The sequence below is a fragment of the Sander lucioperca genome, chromosome 9 (assembly GCF_008315115.2).
Source record: "Sander lucioperca isolate FBNREF2018 chromosome 9, SLUC_FBN_1.2, whole genome shotgun sequence".
NCBI lineage: Eukaryota > Metazoa > Chordata > Actinopteri > Perciformes > Percidae > Sander > Sander lucioperca.
The window spans coordinates 1,595,597-1,610,609 of record NC_050181.1 but is presented as its reverse complement, the minus strand read 5'-3'; the positions used below and the strand labels follow the sequence as shown (position 1 = coordinate 1,610,609).

Genomic DNA, 15,013 nt, shown 5'->3' with positions numbered 1-15,013 from the left:
GAAAGCTTGATGCACGTTGTAGCCTACGTGAGAATTTGTACAATAAATATAGGCCTACCAATAATGAAAAAATAGTGTTTTATGCTTATGTTTGACTTATTAGCATTTGTTTTGACTTGTTCTGTTGTTAAAAACTAAAAATAAACTACTTACAAAGAGAAGCATTTTTTATTTCATTTTCCATGCATCGTTATTTAAAAACACAATTTTTTAATTTTGTGGTTGATGAATGTTAATAACAAAGACTAAAGGGGAAAAAACATGAGCATATGTATGTGTGGGACTTACTTTGATTTAACATCACACTGCATTATTAGTTGTTTTAAATAAATGACTTTTTTTTTAGTTCAATTTTTTATTAGCACCATTTATCATTCAGATATACAGAACAGATTCCACAATATGAACCTGGTAATATTGGATGGTGCACTGGACAGAGAAACACAAAATGAGCAAATAACTGACTTTTTGAAATATCAATTTATGGTAGGCCTAACATATTAATTAATAATTAACAATAAAGTATCGCCTGCAAAGTGGTCTCCATGATATGTAAAAATTAAAACGTTGTCATAGGACTATAACAAAGACATCGTTGGAAACTTCTCAACCTGGAGAGTAACATATGTCAGTCTGAAGAGGATACATTACTCCTGCTTTGAAATATTGACCTCTGAACCTTGAACCCAGTCCATGTTTGAAGGCTTGTCATTTAGCAACAGAAGGTGCTACACACATAAGACCAGCTGTTATAGAAAGCTCTAGACCTCAGCTGTCATGTAGATATGGTCACCAAAGTTTACCCACTCTAAGCACTGTCAAATATAGTAATAAGCTATTTTCACCTATTCAACGATTATATTTTTAAAATCTGATGAAACCAGTGTGTTCCCCATCCCCCAAAAAACCCAGGGAGTATCCAAAATTCTACACTACCAACTTCTAATTATGAGAAATATACCAATATATTTAAAAACTACAACTCCCACTATAGACGGGCCCCAGAACCTGTTACAAAGCGTGTGCACTTGTAGTTCTTCCGGGGAGGGTGGGGGGACATGTTCGACTCATAGACTATATAATATTAATGGACAGAGCATGTGTGACGTCACCCATTGGTTTGTGGAGATTGTCGGTACACGATCCGTTCTGCCTGCACGATCCGTTCTGCACATGCGCAAGATAATACTGTTTTACGTATCCATACAACCTGCACGACCTGTTCCACGCTAGCCTATGGCTAGCCTCCACCGGGAAGCTAACGTTAGTTTAGCTAACAGCTAATTCGGCTAACCGCTAGCTGACAGCTAGATTCAGTCTAAAATAACGTTAACTCAAACGTAATGGGAAAAGCAGGCTACAGCTAAATTAAGACTTCACAGTAATAACAATAAAGACAAGTATTGAGTGATTGTATTTTAAATGAGCACAAGTAAAGTAGAACTGACGTAACAGCTGTTATATATGTTAGGTGTTTGTTATATATGTCAACGTTTATTTTCAAATTTATTTTGAGGGTCTTTTAAAGTTATTACATGCTGTCTCAGCTAGCAGTTAGCCGAATTAGCTGTTAGCTAAACTAACGTTAGCTTGGCTGTCGACCGGAAGCGTGGAACAGATCGTGCAGTGTCGTAAATCCTCGTACAACCGCGCATGCGCGAACATTTTGCGCATGTGCAGAACGGATCGTGCAGGCAGAACGGATCGTGTACCGACAGAGATCAGTTATCCGTCGTCGAGCTTGCGTTTACGGGCGCTGCCATCCTGGTTGCGGATGTGACGTTTTTAGACGAGAGGGAGGAGCCATAGACTGTTTCGCGGTAGCTGACTGTTTTTTGTTTTTTTTTGGAGTTGGCAACGCTGCTTATGCTGCGTTCATGCCACCTGGGAATAACAGGGACCGCCCCCGTGATTACATTGTTTTTCCGACTGCCAGCGTTCACATGGTCTGGATGTTTGTTCTTCTTCTTCTGTTATATTGGCGTTTAGCATTACAACTTGTTGCATGACTGCCACCAACTGTTGTCCATAGCCTAGAGCATCAGGTGTGTGAAAACATGGAGGCCACAATAATAAAAGATTTGCTGCTGTTTTCTTATGCGAGCATACAAACAGCACATGGACAGGTGTTTGTTTGTGTTATCTGCAGGACAACGGACGGGAAAGGACACGGATAATGTGTTGTTTTTTTTTTATACATAAGCCTATTTATGAATAATTTGAAACGTGTTATGTCTGTGTATGTTTCTTGGCAGAGGCATTTGTCCACAATAAACAGTTTATTGTCATTGAAATATGTTCAATGAACCAAAGTCGCCTACATCAAACGTCAGTTGTCAACAACGCGTCACCAACTGGGAAACTCGGTTAGCAAAATCTAACCCGAGTTTCCCACCTCCAATTCCCACATGAAGTGACGGGAATGATGACGTTTTCACTCGGAAAAATGTTTTTCCGATGTCTATGAACGCAGCATTACACTCTACGTTACCTTCAGGCCGGTTACACACTGGATGTCCTACACACCAGAAGCGTGTGTGACTCGGTGCTGCTCCTGCTGCTAGGTACAGGGAGGGCTGATCTCGGGACATAGCACCGACACATTCAAACTCTGAAAAATGGGTAAGCGGACTGTCTGTTTATGACAACTTTGTGTAGCTGTAAAGAGCCTAAGAGCCTCTGATGTTGGACCGTCACTCAGAACACACACTACGTTGTTATTGTAGCCTGTCCTACCCTTTATATATAGGCTTCATACGTTACTATGGAAAATTGAAACGCTATTGTTCTTTTTCAGTTCGAGTTGTTGACAGAAGAAAAGCCATTGCAGCCCTTCTTCTGTTAAGAATTCGCCGGAGGGGAGAGAGTTGTTAAACATAAATATATAGCCTACTGATTTGATTGAAGCAAGACAACATCGGCAGTATTGACTGCAAAATATGTTACAGAATATTTCGTTCTGTATGACTTTTCTCTGACATTTTTTATTACATTTCTACATTGATGTCAAAACCTAGAGACTTTCAAACATCAAGATGTCATTTATATATATGCATTTGTGTCTAAATGACATATAAACATATTTTCCTATTCTATTTTGCCTGGAAACGCTTTCAACACGCTCGCGTCTCGCGTGAAAAATAGGCGTCGGTTCTATTTCTAGCAGGCACGCGTCTCAGGCGCGGCTCGAGCTGTATGGAAAGCCAATAAGGTCAAATACACGTGAATTCTAACACGTTAACAACACGTTGACAACACATAGACACGTTGACAACACGTAGACAACACGTTAACAACACGTCAATTTTTCACGCGTTGTCTACTTGTTGTCAACGTGTTAACGACGCGTTAATGACGCGTTAATTTCACGTGATTGTGAGCCCTTTGGCCACTTGTCCAGTTTGAACGGGTGAGAGTCATAAGTTCCCATTGGCTCCTGAGCAGTTGGGTTAAACCATTTCTGTAAGCCTGGGGGGGGGGGTTCCACACACTATTTAACATGATAAGGAACCTCTTATTTCTTTGCCATTTTCTTCCTTTATTGTGTAGCTTATAAAAATAAAACATTTGGTTTGCTGTTTTATAACTTTATTAGTTATTACTAACATTAGTTATTACATTATAAATTATTTTTATCAGGATAGAATTGCCTCATTTAGCTCCACTATAGTGGGCATTCTAGCTTTATCACTATTCATCAAACTTTATTTTAATATCATTAAAAACATTAACAATTTTTTAGGGAAATAGTTACTGCAATGGTATTCACTCAATACTATAATGAATATCTGTATTTGGAAACCATGGAACTTTTCTCTTTGAGCATTTTCATTTAATATATGACCAGCAGAGGGCATAACATACTATACTCTTAGTCCTGATGAAATGGTAAAATACAGGTTGATAGAAATGTCCAGATTTAATCTCAGTGCTTGGGGTGGGAAGCCTTGTTAACATAATTTTATATTGTTTTTATATTTTCTCCTCTTTTGACCATATATATATATAGATATCTATATATATATCTATATATATATATATATATATATATATATATATATATATATATATATATATATATATATATATATATGCTGCCATATTATATATTATGGTTTATACACATTTACCCTTTTATAACAAGAAAGCACATGGTGATTAATGCCGAAGCTGCACAATGCTTAATAAGCTACTTTATTAACAGAAAATATTTTAATTTGCATCTGGCTCTACATCAAAACACCCAGACCATCAAGACCATCATGAGAAAGGTGTTTTTATTTTGTACCATTAGTATATAGTAAAACTTTTCAAAAACCCAATCACTCATCAACTTTACAATATAATCCAAAAAACACCATTAGAATAAATAACCAGAGTTCAATCAGCAAAAATGCATCATTATACCCTTCATAAACATAACTTTTATTGCAGGGCTATAGGTGTTCATGTTGTTAGGTTGAGACTCTGTAAATGCCAAGTGTGAAAGTAACACCGACAGCATTCCCATACTCCACACAGGGCTACGGGATTTTATAACATTCACAACCATAAAAACACTATCACTCATATTTCTTGCAGCTTCTATGGCTACTACTTGTATCTTTTGATCATATTCACCACCATAATATTATTATTCATATTCATATCACCTTAATTGCCATTGTTTCAACTATTCATATCACTCTGGTATATTATCTGCCATAACTTGTTAGTCATATTCACATTACTATAGATATTATTACAGCTAATGTAAATTTTGTGGTTGCTTGCATCCCTGTCTGTCTTTGTGTCTGTCTGTCTTTGTGTCTCTTTCTCTCTCCCCCTTCAACCGGTCAAGACAGATGGCCGTCCTCCATAGAGCTGGGTCTGTTTGCCACTGTGTGCACGAGATTGCTGGATAAATACTGTGTATGAATACTATTATTGCTATTATTAAAGATGATGGGGGATGGGGGAATTGTTGGGTCTATGTAAATCATGAATAAGTCATAGAGTGTGGTCTAGACCTACTCTATATGGAAAGTGTCTTGAGATAACTTTTGTTATGATTTGGCACTAAATTTAATTGAATTTCGCTAAGTTATTAAGTAAAGAGAGCATAGTATATTATATAAAGGCTTCCATTTCCTCACATTAGTGTTTTGAAGCAGTGCATTTCGGGAAAGATGGAGTTTGCTTTAGAGGTCTTTCTTTCCTGAAAAACAAGTAAGTGGTAGTTTCCTACTTTACTATTAATAATTTACTGTATGTATTGAATGAGCCAGGGCCAGCAGGCCAATAGAATGAATAATAATAATAATAATAATAATAATAATAATAATAATAATAATAATAATAATAATAATGCTGCAACTGTTTTGGATGTTGCAAAACCCCACCTGCAAATTGGTTCCATCAGCCTTCACTGCTCATGGACGACATAACTGGTTACTGTTGTGTGTTATTCAATTTCAATTCAATTTTATTTATAGTATCAAATCATAACAAGAGTTATTTCGAGACACTTTACAGATAGAGTAGGTCTAGACCACACTCTATAATTTACAAAGCCCCAACAATTCCAATAGTTCCCCCAAGAGCAAGCATTAGCAGTGGCTATTGCGACAGTGGCGAGGAAAAACTCCCTTTTAGGAAGAAACCTCGGCAGACCCAGACTCTTGGTGGGCGGTGTCTGACGGTTGGGGTTATGACAGTACGGGATGTAGCGTGGCACAGCAGAGCATGGGTGGACGGCCGCGGTGGACGCAGCAGGACGTAGCATTGCAGGGAATCGCAGAGCGTAGCAGGGTGTAGCAGGTCCATAGTGACAGCTGCACCCAAGACCCTGGTCTTGGTGTCACCCTAATCCGAGGCGATGTTCTGGGCGAAGAAGAAACATAAGGACTCCGGGGAGTAAACTCCCCAGAGCTAGGTGAGTAACAAGCACTTCTGAGACAGGATGTGCATAAAAGGAAACAAAAGAAAAGAGCGTGTCATAAGAAGGAAGGAACTTCCTCGGCAGTCTAGAATTATAACAGCATAACTAGGAGAGGCACTATATTATTGATTATACGATAGGTAAATCTGATGACTGTAAAGAGAAGCAGAGAAAAGCAGGGGTGCTGTGTCTGCAGCTATACACCCTGCCCCGCCGGTCTAGGCGTTCACTGCAACTCCTCGCTCGCTAACTATAAGCTTTATCAAAGAGGAGAGTTTTCAGTTTAGTCTTAAATGTAGCGATGGTGTCTGCCCCCCGAACCCAGATTGGGAGCTGGTTCCACAGGAGAGGAGCCTGATAGCTGAAGGCTCTGCCTCCCATTCTACTTTGTTAGAATGGGAGGCAGATCAGATCTGAAAACCTTACTGACCACTCTAGCATCAAAGGTCTGGATTGGAGAGACTCCCAGCTGTAATATGATCAATGTATGCAGAGAAAACATAATGGATGGTGCCATCTGAGCCTTTGCAAGGAGTTTCAATCCAGAAGCCAAATTAAGTGTCATATTTATGGATGACTTCATGCAAGCAGAGGGTTCAGTGGACGAGGGGGGCCCTACACGGGAGTTTTTCCGACTGCTTATGATAGCTCTCAGAGACAGCACCCTATTTACAGGGCCACAGAACAGTAAGAACCTGTCCCTGGACAGCCCACACATGGCACTTATCTAACTCATCTAACCTATTGATGATATTCCTGCATTTGTTGAAATTTGAGTTTGGAAACACCTTATCCTGCAGATATTTGCCAACTGTTTTCCACTGGAATATCTGGTTCAACATTTCCATTTTTGCAGCATTACACAGAGGTCTCTACAGAACATATGGAGTGATGGCTGTCGCACTGGTGCATGGAGGAGTGTTACCTTCTTTTTTTTCCGAGAGGCTCTACCAAAACCTTTGCTCTACACCTACATCACCACCCACTCTCGAAGAAGTAGCAGATCAGGATTTGCAGTTGAAACTCAAAAAGGTATGTCAATTTTGTCCTTACTTGCTTTATTTTTTTATTTATTTTTTTTTTATAATTGAAGTATCTCAAAGGCCTGCTTCTACTAATGAACTGTCAATGCTGTCTTAAAGATCAGTGAGGCAGTTGATATTACAGCGGCTAGAGCTGCCATTGAGGAAGCTGCGGAGAGCCTGTCCTTGTATCACCACCATGGAGGGACGGGACCAGTTGGTTCAGGCTGCCACAAGTTTCTATTAGGGCTGGTCCGAAAACCATTTTTTGAGCTTCGAAGCTTCGGTAGTAATGAGCATCGAATATTCGAAGCTTCGGAGAGAAGACATATTATTATCTCTCTATAAATTGCAGGAACGTCTTTCTGTCTGTCTGGGTTTTATGCGAATATCTCTCGAACCGTTAGTCCGATGGATTTCAAACTTGACAGGTGTCTTGCTACGGGCACGAGTAAGTGCAGTGCCAAGTTTGACGTTGTTTGTTATAAATGCAAAAGATGTCGTTAAATATATATCGCTAAAAGAAGCACACATTGGCTTTTGCCGCTCTAGCCACTGGCCACTCCCCCTCTCACCCTGAGGACCAGAGACAGAGAGCAGCGGAGCTTTGGCAGCTACATTGTGACATACACCTCAGACCCACAAAAATGGGCAAAGTTGCACTACTTTGGACTGTCTTTGACTTTGAATAAACAAACGACAATTCCCGAATTTAAGGACGTATCAGAATCCCACACATGCAAAACACAACCACACAACAAGTGCAGACAGGCAGGCTATTTATCTTATAAAGTGAGATGTATCTGTATATATGTGTCCGTGTTTGGGGGGAAGGTAACCTGCACATCAGCAGACACCATGCAGAACGCTTTAGAACAGCGGGGGGGGGGGGACTCTTTTCCTGCTATTGTATTAAATTGCTGTGAGCTGACAGAACATAATGTAGCCCAATCTTGGGAGATTATTCCTTCACATAGCGGTGCAATGCGAGAAAATCTCACAGTTGAACCAGGCAGATACATCAGTTTTCATCAGACTCACCCTGGGTCGGGTTAATTAATCACCAAAATAACTCGCGAATCAAATCCCATACTTCCCCGTTAACCGTCAAGCCACTAAACCTATATGAAAATGAACACCTCTGTTGAAATGTTAATTTCGTTAACGATCCGACACAAGACAACACTGTCTCTCTCTCTCTCTCTCTCTCTCTCTCTCTCTCTCTCTCTCTCTCTGCGCACACCCACACACGCGCGCACACACACACGGTCCGGTTCTGGTGGTTGATGAACGCTGATGTGCTGATTAGCGTTCATAACGGGCCAGGGGGGTAGCACCATAGATATAGAACAATATAGGACAAAGGGAAGCCTTGCAACAGTGAGTATTTGAGTATAGTTCCACAGTTCATCTGTAATGGTGTCTATAAATTGTGTTAACAATTTTAAATCCTTAAATTTTGTTCATGACAGTGCTACAGCAGTTGGACCAGATTTTACTTATTTTTTGAGAAAAATGCTTGGGTGAGCTGAAAAATATTTTATTGCTGAAAAACAAACCTTTATGGTGCCACATACTGTTTAATATAGTTCACTTGCTTCTGTTTGATTGGGGTCGAAGTTTGACTGTTCACAATGTGTCGGGCCTGTCTTTTTAAAGGATACTTAACTGGGTAATGACTATCAATTATGTGGCACTCCAGATTCACTTCACCTGTGGCAATTGCTTAGTTATCATAACTTTGGTGTGTTGGGCTAACGTGCTTTTCTGAGTATGCTTTCTTATACATCACTTGTTTTGTTTTCTATTTGTGTGTATAGATAGATCTATCTCCTTTTTAATTTTAGTTGTTCTTTACAGACTTGCTGAAGGACTGAACACACTTGGTCTCCTGGACCTGATGAAAATTCACCCCAGCATCTTCAAGGATGTGTTTTCTTCATCAGAGAGGCCTTTAAAGGCTACAGACTTGATCTCCCTGTTCAAAGCAACGCTGTCCCATCCTGAAAGCAACCAGTGGCGGAAAGAGAAGAGAGTGGAAAGGTACTGGAGAGACTTCCTACTTGATATTGAAGGTAAATGAATGATTCACTAACAATTGTGCTGAGTATTTTGAGATTTCATTTGAGCTGCTCTGACTTTTGCTGACATAATCCTGCATTATCAGCTGTTAATTATTTTATTACCATACAATTTTACAGATGGTGTGTTTGAGATCACAATGGAACAAATCCTGGTGTTTGCCTCTGGAGCTGACAGAGTGCCAGCTCTTGGTTTTTCCCGTCACCCAAAGCTGACTTTCATTCACGAGACAGGGCGGAAGTACCCTGAAGCCAACACCTGCCTTGTAAATTTGAAACTGCCTATCCATGACACTTACGTACAATTCACCAAGTTCATGTGTGAGGGCATTATTCAAGCTCCCACTTTTGGTCTGGCTTAAAGTCATGGACATAATTTAATAATGGCTGTTTTTGTTTGGTTATTAAATGACTGAATATTATTTTTAACCTGTTTCCTGTTTCTTTCTGATATTTGATGTGTATGCTATTACAAGTAACCAAAGAGTCACTATAGAAGGACATTAGGAAATTACGCACATGGTCAAGTATTTTTCAAGCTTTAGCTGGCGGGCACATAAACCTACTGTTTCTGGAACTCTCCTAATTAGAAATTTAGGTTATGTCTACCCTGTAGGTCTGTAGTTGATGACCTAACACACAATGTGAAAGATCTCTTAATTAAAAAAGCTGTATTTAGATGTTTTACATAATTTGAGCAGTGCTGTTTGAAAGTATCTCCTATAATTAACTGCTACACAGATCAGAGTATGAGAACTTGAGTTTTTAGGGAAATATGCACCACTTTTCCCAATGATTATAAAAAATGTCCTTTTCAGCAGCAAGGTTTGTGCTACTATGCTTGAGTCTGCCTGATACGGCTCTATTTTAATTTGGCCAGTAGGTGGCGGTGTGTCAAGTTGCTGTGAGTTGAAATTGCAATGCAACAGGCTTCTGTAGGATCTGGATGGGGTCTTGAAAAACAATAGATGCGAGCGGGATCATATGAGCGGGATACAAGGATCCAAGGAACGAAAGTCATGGCTCTTTCAACTTTTCTAGATCATTGTAAAGCTACATATGCAGAAAGTTCCAGACTTTTCCTCACGGATAATGTTTCCAGTGATGTCCTGCGACCAGTACTTATAAGTAAATGAATAAATTCATGCTATTAGCAAGCTAACAAAGGTTGTTTGGACTGGTATTGTAGCAAATTCTAAATATTCTCCATGCGGCTGAGCACATTTAATAGTAAAATCATTAATCACGAATTACATTTGTTTGAAATAACGCTACACGCTATAGGATTAGCAGTTGTGCAAACTCGGCTGTTACACCTGGAATTGTAGCAGGCTGAAGTTAGCATTGGGGATGAATTGAATTTACTGTCTTTTGAGGATTTTCACAAACGCTGACTTTAAACGTACACTTATTGAATTTGTTATTTAGTTATTACACCGGGAGGTGGTATTCTATTACTTTGTAGATAATATAGACTCCATTATTATTAATGAAGACATGTCAAATGGTTACATTATGTGGCATATTAAGCCTGTTGAAGCTCATTAAACAGCATATTTAATTCAATTCATATAAGAGGGAGTTTAAAAGTTTACTATATGTTTTGTATTTGGTTATAGAAAGAGTCATTATTTTTGGTTAAAAATGCAGAGTACAGTGTTTAGATTGCCAGTATGATTTTGAAGGTGTAGTAACCATAAATCGCCAGTAGGTGTCAGACGCGCTACAGGTGCAGCATAGGTGCTGGAGAGTCACAGGGGGCAACTCTCGTGTGATTACGTCAGACAATGAGAATCCCTGTGTACGAGACCACAATCGAAGAATGCTGTGTAGAAATTGTCAATATAAATCCTATTCTTGCATTTTGCAGGTAAGCTGGTGATGTTAGGTTAGAGCGGGGAGTTTAGAGACTGTACGTTGGTAACCCTGTGTTCTGTTTAAAATGTGTTTATGAGCGGTTCACTGCATCAACCGTGTTGATTAGCCAGTTAGCTAATGTAAGTTTACGCCCGGCATGTTAGGGTAGTAGTACGAGCGCGGGGCAGAAACCTTGACAATGAGCGGCTCATATTAATATTCTGTGTACTGTTTTTGGCTGTTTATGGTTTATTAAGAAAATTGTCTAGTATGTTAGCCGTATGCATTTTTGGTATTGGGTCGTTATTTTGATTACGTCAGACAATGAGAATCCCTGTGTAAGATACCACAATCGAAGAATGCTGTGTAGAAAATTGTCAATATAAGTCTCTTGAATTTTGCAGAAAAACCAACATTAAATGTGTAGCAACAGACTGACCCAGTGTGTCATCATTCTGCAACCCGCTACAATTACAGTAAATCCCACGAAATTGAGTGCCAGCAAAATTATTCCCTAACTGGGCCAACCCCCTTTATTAAAAAGATATGTCATGTTCCTACGTGCTTTATCATAAGGTTACGCTTTTTAGGCGATGTAACCTTACTGATAATATTTTTAAATAAGGATTTGCAGCATCTGTAGAGGTGTGTTTTTGTGACTGGTCAGTAGCCTAACTTTGGTGGTGATATTGTTGGGTTTGAGTACAGGGAGGCGGCCGGTGTTTCGGTTTAACGAGAGACCATGTTAACTGGCGACCGTCAGCCAAATGCGTCTGCTGTTGTCGTAGTGACGACAGCTGTTGAAAACGGGAAGAGAATACGTAGCTGTCTGCGTGAATGCCTTTTTGTTAAGTTGTCATTAAAATGTTAAATCATAACGACGTTTACGTTACCTCTCTGATTTGTCTTGGGAGTCTTGTATGGGCTGAAATACCAGAAACTGAATTTGAATAATTTATATTTGAATTTGAATTGCTAAACTTGAATAATTGCATTGAAAAACCCTTGTGTTTAACAATAAAGTCATTTAAACTTTATGTGTCCGACATCCATCACTGCTGCACAAAATTCAGGGTAAGGCCACGTGAACATGTCCCATTGACCTCCATTCATTTTGTCTATAGGACAAATGAATGGAGAATCTTGAAAGTTGAATTCTGAGAAATGCCCAAGTTGCCCAAAGGGCAAACAAACAACTTTTACTTTGATAACCCTATAGAACATGTTACTATATAAAAGTTCACTGTACTCAACGTTTCCAGGTCGACCTTTTGGCAATTAGACTAAAAATTGCACATTTTTCGAAATTTCGCCAAAGTTCATGTGTTAGGTGGCACCCCTAAATCTCAATGGAATTCCTCAAAACTTTGCAAAAGTCATTTTTATGTTAATTGGAACAAAATGCAATGCCAGCCAAATTGATATTTTGAAATTAAAATTTCCCATTCAAATTTGATGCACCCTAATATATATATATATATATATATATATATGAGTCTCTGGGTCAAGGCGAGGCAAGCACTTCGTGTTTCATGGCAGGTTCTGTACTCCAAAACTTAGGTGCTGATTGGCCGAAGAGGAGTACGGCGTATCTTCGCCACTGAACTCTATCTATCGATCTGCGCTCGATTGCTCTTCCTTCATCCTCCAACTACCCGGATGTCTGTCTCAGTAACTTGAAATTGAATTTGGTGATCCGAATCTGAATTGTGAGAACTGAATGTGAAGATATATAGAGAGTTGAATTTTCAGTGAGGATCAAATTTGATTGGACTTCAGTTCCAAACGAATACATTCAATTTCAAATTATACTATTCAGATTCAGTTTTTCAATGCAATGATTCAAATTAAGCAATACAATTTCAAATTATGTGATTCAAATTCAGTTTTTTAATGCAGTTATTCAAGTTTAGCAATTCAAATTCAAATATGAATGATTCAAATTCAGTTTCTGGTGGCACATATTTCAGCCCATAGTCTTGTCTGAGGAAACTTGTCAGTCGCGTTTTGAATGTGGCTTGCTGTTAAGGAAAACAGGAAGACAGCGTTTCTCTTCCTGTTACAATGTTTATAATCTAATATATTTTATTGAATAGACCTATTAGTCTTCAGAGCTTCTTTAAGTAAACACATGTCACGTAGAAAACAATTTAGCCCTTTTAAAAGTAGAAAATAAATTAATAAACAACTTGGATTCAAACTCGTGCCATTGTGGGGAAATATAAACAACTCAGCAGTCTAACGCACTGAGCCATCACATTGCATCATTAACTTGTGGGCATGGCATGATATGAAATCAAACGTCACACAGAGTCACTTAAAATCAGGAGGCAGCCAGATCAAGTTGTGACCATACCACACTGCATGCAAATAACTGACAAGTTGCTCTTGCTTAGAAATTGTCTTTATTTTGTTTCATTCCAACAACATGCACATGTCTTGTATGTTTGTCCATGGTAAGCAAGAAATAAAATTGAAACTCAAATGTCCATCTCTGATAAACCAAATAATAAATAAACAAACATGATTTCACGGGATTCGAACTTGTGCCATTGTGGAGGAAAAAACAAGAGACAACAGACCAACTCAGTGCACCACAGGACCTACAACAAATCCAGGTAAGTATAGCATTTAAATATCTCATATATCGTTTCTTTAAAACAGGAGGCAGCCCGATCAAGTTGTGACCACACCATCCATGTACATAAGACCATTTTGTTATGTTACTGGTTTCCAACACAAATAACAGCCATTTAAAACCAGATAATTGTTATAAAATGTTGATGTGGTAATACTTGCCTAAAGTTAAAAGATCCCACATCAGCTTCACAATAAATAAAGAAATTCAAGGAAAAAATGCATAGAATTGAGCAGTGGAGGGCCATTTGCCAAGAACAGTAAGGGATGTTCAACAGTCAAGTTAAATATAGTCCTATTTAGAACAGGCCAACGTCGGGGAAGTAAGCCTACATCCTCTGCTGAACTTTTTGGATGAAGCTTTTGATGTCCTTTTGGGACAGTAGATGTAAAAAAAATGGTATGACAACAAATGTGGGGAGAACAGCTGAACATGCCAGGGCAGATGAATAATGCAAAAGAGCGTAAACAGATATGAAAGCAGTGCAGGTGAGGATGTGCATTTGTGCAACTGTGCAAAGGAGCATGGCAGAGATTATGAAATAACGATGTGCAAAACAGCATGAATGATTAGATTCAACTTTATTGTCATTGTGCAGAGTACAAGTACAAAGACAGCGAAATGCAGTTAACATCCAACCAGAAGTGCAGACAGGTGTTGCATAGAAGAAAAATGGCTATGTAATATGAACAACATGTCCAGATATGTGCAAAGTAGTAGCAGTGACATTGTACTAGTAGTAAGAATATAGATATATGCAGGGTATTAACAGGTGGTACATGCTGCCACGTAAGCCCGGACGTCAGCTTCATCTGACGGCCACCAAAAATGCCTTCTGAGCAACGTTAGAGTACGTTGCATCCCTGGATGACAGGTGAAACGGGAAGTATGGACCCACTGTAGCACTTCAGACCGCACAGACACAGGGACATAGAGCCGGCCAGGTGGTCGATCTGCTGGTCCAGGGTCAGATTCTTGGGCCAACTTGACGAGGGATTCGATCTCCCAGCGGACTGCGGCCACAACGCAGGTAGATGGCAGGATGGAATCAGGCTCACTGGACTCTTCAGAGACGGAGAACTGGCGGGACAAAGCATCAGGTTTTACATTACGAGAGCCAGAACGGTAAGGAAGAGTAAAATTAAACCTACTGAAGAAGATGGACCATCTGGCTTGGCGGGAGTTTAATCTTTTAGATGACTGGATATAGGCCAGGTTTTTGTGGTCGGTCCAAACCACAAAAGGCTGCTCCGCCCCGTCCAGCCAATGTCTGTGTGTGTATAGATATATACTATATTTTTACTTATTTAACTGTCTAGTGTGTAATTGTGTGTTCATACTATACATTATTATATTATTCTTTGTTGAATAATACAGAAGACAAAGAGCTTAAAAAAATAATCGAATATCGAATCGTAATCGCAATATTTGGGAAAAAAATCGCAATTAGATTATTTTCAAAAATCGTTCAGCCCTATTCTGCATGTTGCTGGAT

At 39.2% G+C, this 15,013-nt stretch overlaps 1 protein-coding gene and 1 long non-coding RNA gene across 2 annotated transcripts in view; one reads left to right on the top strand and one right to left on the bottom strand.

Moving 5' to 3' along the window:
- LOC116041819 (protein BCAP-like) overlaps positions 1-15,013 on the bottom strand; it is a 128,021-nt gene that overhangs the window by 100,522 nt on the left and 12,486 nt on the right. The gene's annotated exons all lie outside the window — the stretch shown is intronic.
- LOC116041917 lies at positions 6,330-7,185 on the top strand. The gene is made up of 3 exons (XR_004103057.1): positions 6,330-6,607; positions 6,777-6,952; positions 7,063-7,185. It is a non-coding gene; the product is annotated as an uncharacterized LOC116041917 (long non-coding RNA).